At 42.7% G+C, this 7,939-nt stretch overlaps 1 long non-coding RNA gene across 1 annotated transcript; it reads left to right on the plus strand.

Annotated features, from left to right (window-relative positions):
- The first annotated feature begins 344 nt into the window (after window positions 1-344).
- Window positions 345-7,658, plus strand: LOC116378278 (uncharacterized). The gene is made up of 3 exons (XR_004212291.1): window positions 345-877; window positions 4,153-6,239; window positions 7,530-7,658. It is a non-coding gene; the product is annotated as an uncharacterized LOC116378278 (long non-coding RNA).
- The last annotated feature ends 281 nt before the right edge of the window (window positions 7,659-7,939 follow it).

Consider the following 7,939-nt stretch of genomic DNA (forward strand, 5'->3'; position numbering starts at 1 on the left):
AAACATCCACATGCACACACACACACACACCTACACGCGCACACACAACATAAGTTACTGTGTCAGTGTGTCACATGGGAGGATTAAACCCTCATGTCAGAGACAGCTTATGTGCCAACCATGCTTACTGACAATAAAAATATATTACCACGGTGTTATTATCTATTGTAACTCAGTCAACAAGCCCCGGACTGTGTTTTGCTGTGCTGGGGAATAAATCTAATCACGATTTAGTGCAATCATGACGTTTACCGTAAGGGGAGGGGGGTCAGGGCTGGGGAAGCAATTGAATACGCGTGCAGCTTGATTGACACCTTTGACGTCCAATCACTGCTATTTTTATTGCGACAATTCTGCTGTTTAGACCCTGACATTAGAGTTGGTAGTACTGACAAATATGTCGGCCTCTGGGAATCTCTTGGCCACCAATATTATGGGTTTAAAATAGAAGATCACATACTTGTTTGGGTATTATATTCACTTGTTTTTATTCTCCTTAACTTCCGTATTGGTGGAGCGGCCTGCAAGACAGATACTAGCTATTTCAAAGAAGTAAAAAACAAGCATCTTCCACCTCTAGCTAACAGTTAACGTTAGTCCAGCTAGCTGCGTGTAGTAGAATAACGGCAGACGTATCCGTGTCTGGCAAACCAGCCTAACGTTAACGTTTTCTGTAGCTTGGTGCCGGGGTAGCTAGTTTGCACAGCAAGACTCGTACTGCTTTTTGGCACCGCTGAATGAGTTGTATGGATACTAATGGACGTAACGTTAAGGAGTTGTCTCAGCTGATAATTATCCCAGGAGGAAATAACACGACCAGGACCGGCACATCCCATTCACCGTTTTTGGACCCAGAAGAAGTGTAAACCCCTCACAGGTGAGGTTAATTGTTAGCCTGCTGCTAGCGAGGGCTAACCAGTGGAGACCGGAGTACCGTTAGCTTACGGCTAGCTAATATTAATGTTATTTGGACAATGAGCTCATACAGTATACTGAGCCTTACAATCACATGGACATTACTTGTCGCCTGAACCACGAATCGTCTTTGCTTTGGTGCAGCTAATGTTAGATCTTTTCCATTATCGTGCTGCTACTGAATCATTACCGTGAACGCTAACGTTAGTAATCTCCACCCTACTTTCATTTCATCAGTATGGACTCGCTAACGTTACAGTGTGCATCCTGATACAAACTGGTTACTGTTAACATAGCACCAGAATATATACTGTAGCTAATGCTTGCTCTTCATCCCAGGTCTGTAACAGTGCATCGTCCTCACTATGTGGGCTACATGTCTTTCACTTGTATGCACGGGACATTTGACCAAATTATTTCCCGAAATTATCATCAGAAATTTGGCAGGGAACGGCGGATTTATCGCTAGCAATAATCAAACCCAGATGCCACTGCATAATTATACCGTTATATGCACGATCGAAGAGGGCTTCAAGTAACGTGTATGTGATGAAAGCACATCCGCCTCACTCAATTGTGAGAATTCAATGTAGTTCGGCGTGACGCTTGTCTTAAAGTGAGTGGCACATCTCTGCCGGGCTGAATCGTGTCCTGAGCTGTCAGACCAATCGCTGCTGTGTCGTTTGACTCCCATCAATTCAGGTTGTGTGTCACCTGGCTCATCTGTCTCTAGAAAGCATCCTCTGCCTGCATTGGAGACGTCAGTAAGCAGTTCTATATAAACCAACGCTGCAAAATGTCACTAAAATGTCAATCCAAAATTGGAGACGTGTGGTCAGGAAAGGAGGTTGTTGGCATCATTTGACCGGTTTGGTGCATATACTGATGCTTTAACTGCTGTTGGTACAGAGCTGCTGACTGCAGCGGGCCTTACACACCCAGGACGCGCGCGCGCGTGTGTGTTTTCTGGCATTTGCAAGATAGAGATTCTGCCTGATGGAGTAAGGATGCACAGTTTGATGAGATCACATAGAAAGGACTAATGGTTGAATGAGGAAATACCTTCTATCTTCATGGAGCTTGAGGAAATGCAAATGGAGGTGGTGTACGTTCAGAATTCCTCTACAATGTAGGTATGAGTAAATTGAGGGCACTAATAAGGTAAATATCTCATTGTGTGTGTAGTAACACAGTGATGTGATAGGCTGTGATTTATTGAGCAGCATATCAAAGCAGATGTCTCCCTTACTGTACAGGAGTGTGTATGTTCAGTGTTGGACATCATGCCACTTGGAGGTACCAGGTCCATTAGACAGAGTTACAACCCTTCATTTTGGACTTGACATGTCATAACGTGGCCACCTGCTAACTGTTCAGGCAAATATTGGGTAATAAGCTAGGAGCGGTATTTTGTGTTGGTGTTAGTTTTTCATGGCAGGGTGCGTGTGTTTGGCAGCATACTTTATAAAAATCCCCTCCACAGTGAAACGCTGAGCTTCAAAGAGATCCCTATTCTAAAGACTGTTTGGTTTGCAAAGGCTACTAATATAAGGTCATGTTAGAAAGTGGGTAACCACAGACACTGCCTTTTCACGACGCTATGACCAAATGCTTTTGTCCAAAACTCAGTTAATCAGCAATTGTGTAATACATAACAAATACAGATTAGGTAGGCCAATACTAAAAGTAGTACAGCAAATGTAATGGAGAAAAGATGTTTGCCAGGAGACCTGCGTGACTAAATGCTAACAATGATTATTGATATTGGTTCAGTGTATGAGTCCGTTCTGCTCACTACTCGCTAGTGGTAATATACAGGTGGTGAAAAAGCTTCCGGAACATTAATGGATAACCATTTTGCAATAAATGGTCAATTCCTGTGTCTGTATGTTTTTGAATTAGGTACATTATTTATGACAAACAGATGATGATAATTGATAATTGGGCTGTAGACCTGCTTTCGGAGGAGGTTTTATTTGTTTTCCTTGACTTTATAGAGTTTGAAAAGGTTGTAACATCACCATGAACATCAATACAGGTTGAGGCAGAGAGAAGTAGTGATTTAAGAGCAATTAATGCTGATGAATTGGGCAGCAGTAACAGATAGAAGTGTAGGAAGACGGGCCTGAACAGGTGTACTCATTTGCTTATTGATTGAAGCGTTGATGTCTCAAGTCCAAGAAGTGAACAGCTGTGCACAGGGTCTTTGTCTCTGGCTGAACTGCTGAGCTGTGAGGGCTCTGTGATGACCCACAGAGAGGCCAGGAGGAGCTCTGCTGAGACACCTGAGAGCAGCACAGGGACCTGTGGGATGGTTTAGTTGAGAGGAGCTTAGTGTGTCCTACTACTTACGGTGTTTCGGTTTACTACTGGGGAGAGGACCTGATGAGTGTGGTTTTTAGGCGTCCTGTCAGATTGAGTAGACACTACTAACTTGAACAACTTATTTGGGTTTATTAAATGCTTCAAACCATAGCTTTCTAGTTGCAACTGTAGCTTGATCGATACTGAATTTTTAATACTGTAATAATAATGATTACATATTTTTTATGTGACCAAGATTCATGAGCTGGATATTTTAGTCCGTGTTCTCTGGTGACACTGTTTGTAAATGTACTGCACCTGCACTGTAACGATGACCTGATTACATTTTGGTGGTCAAAGGTCACTGTGACCTCACCCGAAACGGGCCATACCTAAAGAATTAATTTGCTAATTATAACAATTTCACACAAATATCTAACAGGGAAAAATGATGAGGTGATGACATTTATAGACATTAGTATAGTCATGAGGACTGCAGCATGAGACGTACTTATTAACTTATCGGCCGACATACTGATGCTGAGATATCCAAATCATTTGATTATGCCATCCAAAATAACACATAGGTTTGAACTATTCAAATATCTATTTCTTTGCTTATAGTGTCCATAAGAGAGCAAACTAATATCAGAGACATCATTTTCTGTATAGGTATATTTATTTCAGCATAAACATGTCTTGTGAAGACGGATGTATCTACACAAAACAAATGAAGAAGATACTGTAAAACTATAATTAGAAATATGGACCTCTCTCTACCTGTCCCGTAGTGAGGCCTTTTAGATAGAGTTCTCTGCCACCGTTACGGTTCTTGTTGAATTGTTCCTTGTGTGCCTGTACCTGTAAATACATGTTATCCCATTGGAGTATTTCATCTTTACCAAGCCCTTGTTCCTCTCCTTGCTACTGTAGGTGCATCTTGACCAACCATCAGATTGGATTCTCTTCTTTTCTTGACCCAGGACGAGCTGCTGAGGTTGATATCCACTACAGCCAGCTACTGTGTGTTATCCATGTCTACGAAGCTCTCCTAATGAACAATCCAGGAGGCCGCTGATCACCACCGAATCCTGCTTTCAAGGTTGGAGAAGAATACTTCAAACCTAGGAATCTCTGGCTTCCACACATAAAAGCCACCGTTTTTTAAGATTTTTGTTGAGGTCATTTTTCGGACGTTGCTCCGGGGAGAGGCTGTGTCCTCCAAAGGATTGCCGTGGGAGGGTTTTATCCAAGCCTCAGAGCTCTCCCCTGGGGAAGGAAGCAGAGGAAAGGCCCTGGAAGTTCCTGGAGAAGAGGCCATACTTGAAAACCGCCCGTAGCTGGAAGTCAGACGGTTACATAACTAACAGGCACGGTCGTCCACTAACACAGTGGAACCGGGGGAGGAACGGAGTTGTTCTATGTTGCCATTGCTGGCTGATGTATGAGATAATACTGCTGTCTATTCACACATAACCCCTGGCGCTTCAAATTGATACTGTAATTTTAGCTCTATTTCAAACATTTAATTTACATGGATACCAATGGATGTTCTACTGGATTTCCCCCCAGATGTTTTGGAAAGAACCACACCACCACCTGCTGCTTTTTGTCTTCCAATCACATCCCTGGTGCAGCCAGCAGGTGAGGTGGTTTGAATCAGCCACCAGCAGGGTTTAGGGATGCCCCGACACAGGAAAACCAGGCTACTCTACTGGCCCGTTTACAGACTGCTGTTTCTAATAAGAGTCCTGGACTGAAAGGAAATTGTCTCCTCCTCTAACGGAGAGCAAGGGCTCGGCACTTTTTAATTTGCAAAACCTTTTCACACATTGCTACAGCTGCCCCAACTGCTTATCTCTCGGTGCTAAAAACTTTCAATTGACGTGATCTCCACACTTTTTGCTTGCGTAGACTTAGCAACAAACACGCCCATTTCCCATTTTAGGTCTTGCCTTTTTTTTCTTTTCAAGCTTTCCGCTCCATTTTCTTTCAGCCTCTTGTAAGTTCATCTCCTACCGCCTACCTCTGCCAACTCTTGTACCTCACCAAGCTCCCATCTACAGACCGGTCAAATCAAACTGGACGAGTTCACATCAGGCACAAGGTTCATCAATTCAGCTTAGGTTCTCTGTTTGTCAGGACAAAATCATCTAACAAGTGTTTTAATGGAAGGGCCCAAATGGTGTTTTTATATCTCAATAACAGCCATGTTTTGTTAATTGCACTATCATGTTTTTCACTGAGCCTTCATTCACCTTGTTATACATAAAGCAGATGTGCTGTTTTGAGGCTGACTTTACTCGTGTGGAAACAGACCAGTAAGGTTTCTATTGGCTTGTGTTGGTAGTTGATTGACATGTTGGGGAGAACAGAGTGAAACTAGTGTTGTGTATTTACCTGCAACTCTATAAGAGAACTCTGTCCACACACTTCCTCCTCTTAACAATCTGTGGCTTATTTGTTCATCCCGCCTTCCCACCTGTTGTCAGGCAGACATGAAAAAAAGGCTTTTACAGCAGAGCGATTTATTTTAATCTCACACACACACACACACACACACACACAGTAGATCAGGATTGACCTAATAACCTAAAACGACAAGTGATCACTACTGAAGTGTTTTCCACGTGAAAGAGGAAGCCCCCCCCCCCCCCCCACACTTATCCCTCCATCTCTTTTATATCTGTCCTTTTACATAATTTTTTTTTTTTTGTTGCCAATCCATCATTTCTACCCCCAAACTACAAATCCCCACAACCCACCAGACCAAAAGAAACATTTTAACCCTGACTTCTAAATTCCACGGCATAGCAGTTGTTGAACAGCCACACACACCACTACACTAAGAAAGTGATGCCAGGTGTCGGCAGCAAGAGTGGAGGGCGGGGTCCGTCCTTGTCACCCCTCCCCCATACCGCGGTCCCGCCCACCAGACCCCTGAGACCCTCCCGCTACGTCCCGGTGTCGGCAGCCACTTTCTTCCTCGTTGGCTCCACCACGCTCTTTTTCTGCTTCACGTAAGTAGCAACAGTGCATTGTCTCACTCACATGCAGGCCTGTTTATAAGCTGCAGTGTCGAACGGGATAATAGAGAGCAGAGCCTTGTTCTGTGTACAGATTCTCTGCCCAAATGATTCTGCAGTGCGAGGTTTTATGATGGTTGAGCACTGAACCAATCATATCGGAGCAGATCCTAGTTTGGACTCTCCATTCATGTAAACCTTTTTTTAAATAAGAGTCATTCAAGATAACGTCATCCAAGGACTCATGAGACCTGAAGCTGTGTTTCTCTCACGTCTCAATTTGATGTGAGAGAAGTTTAAACAGATTTACAAAGTCACTTTGTGTTATCAGGTTTATGTACACATTCGATGAAGCTTTAGCGAGCCACTCACAAACAGGTAGCGGTATTTAATGTCCTGAGACAGGCTATGAACAGCCTGTTATACAAAAATAAACCAACAGAAAACGTGTGGACTGAACCGAGGTTGTTTCACTTGTCAACAGGTTTTTGAGATTTATCCGCCTCAGTGTGGCCTTCAGCCTCATGAGTGTCTCTGTTGTCGTTCCTAATCTCCCCTACACCTCGCTCTGGAGTGGGTTTGTGTGGGAGAAGGAAAAAGTAGTGGTGAGAGTTTGACCGTCTGGGAGGAACAACGTGTATGTGGTTTAAATGTGAGAAAGTCGGTGTGTACATGTGTGTGTGTGTGTGTGTGTTTGCATATGTGAGAAAATCTAGTGTGTGTGTGTGTGGTCAGTGGGGTGGGCTATCAGATTAGTGAGGAGGAAATAGGCCAACATCTGTCACTGACAAAAGCCCCTGATCCAGTCTCCCTGTCTCTGTTGGTGTTTGTCTCTGCAGTAACACTTCTCTTATTGTCTCACTGGTGAATTAATATGAAACAAAAAGGCAGACAACAGTTTCCTGAAAACACAAAAATATCAAAGAAACCTCCTTGGAGACCACGAAGCAGTAATATGGTTGTAATTCCTTGCATACGTTGGCTTGAGTTTGTTTTTGTTTTTTTAGAAAAATAATGTGCATGAATATGATATGCATATAGTGAGTAATTAGCACAGGGTGTCAGCTATTGCCAGCTTTATTTATTCCCAAAACATTTTTCATATCAATTGTTTTGGTCCAACCAGGAGTTCGTCATTTTGGGAAACACTACTATTTCTCAGGAAGTATTAATAATGATAATATTTATCAGTCTGTATGTTAAGTGAGGATGCACAGCCTCACTTTTATTACAACTGAGCAATCGAAGGTGACAGAATCGTTGTCCTCTGTGTTCATGTCTCAGGTGTCCGTGGCTCTCGGAGCGTTTCTCAGTAGCTGTGCCCATCTACAATGGAGTCATCTTCCTGTTTGTTCTGGCTAACTTCTGCATGGCCACGTTCATGGACCCCGGCATCTTCCCGAGAGGTGAGTCCATGGATGGTAGAGAGAAAAAATGTATGTATGTATGTATGTATATGTATATGTGTATGTATGTATGTATGTATGTGTATATGTATGTGTATGTGTATGTATATATATGTATATGTGTATGTATGTGTATGTGTGTGTATGTATATGTGTATGTATGTGTATGTGTGTGTATGTATATGTGTATGTATGTATATGTGTATGTATGTATATGTGTATATATGTATATGTGTATGTATGTATATGTGTATGTATGTATATGTGTATGTATATATATGTATATGT

This window comes from Anarrhichthys ocellatus, unplaced genomic scaffold, assembly GCF_004355925.1.
Source record: "Anarrhichthys ocellatus isolate YVR2014 unplaced genomic scaffold, GSC_Weel_1.0 scaffold2337, whole genome shotgun sequence".
Classification (NCBI taxonomy): domain Eukaryota; kingdom Metazoa; phylum Chordata; class Actinopteri; order Perciformes; family Anarhichadidae; genus Anarrhichthys; species Anarrhichthys ocellatus.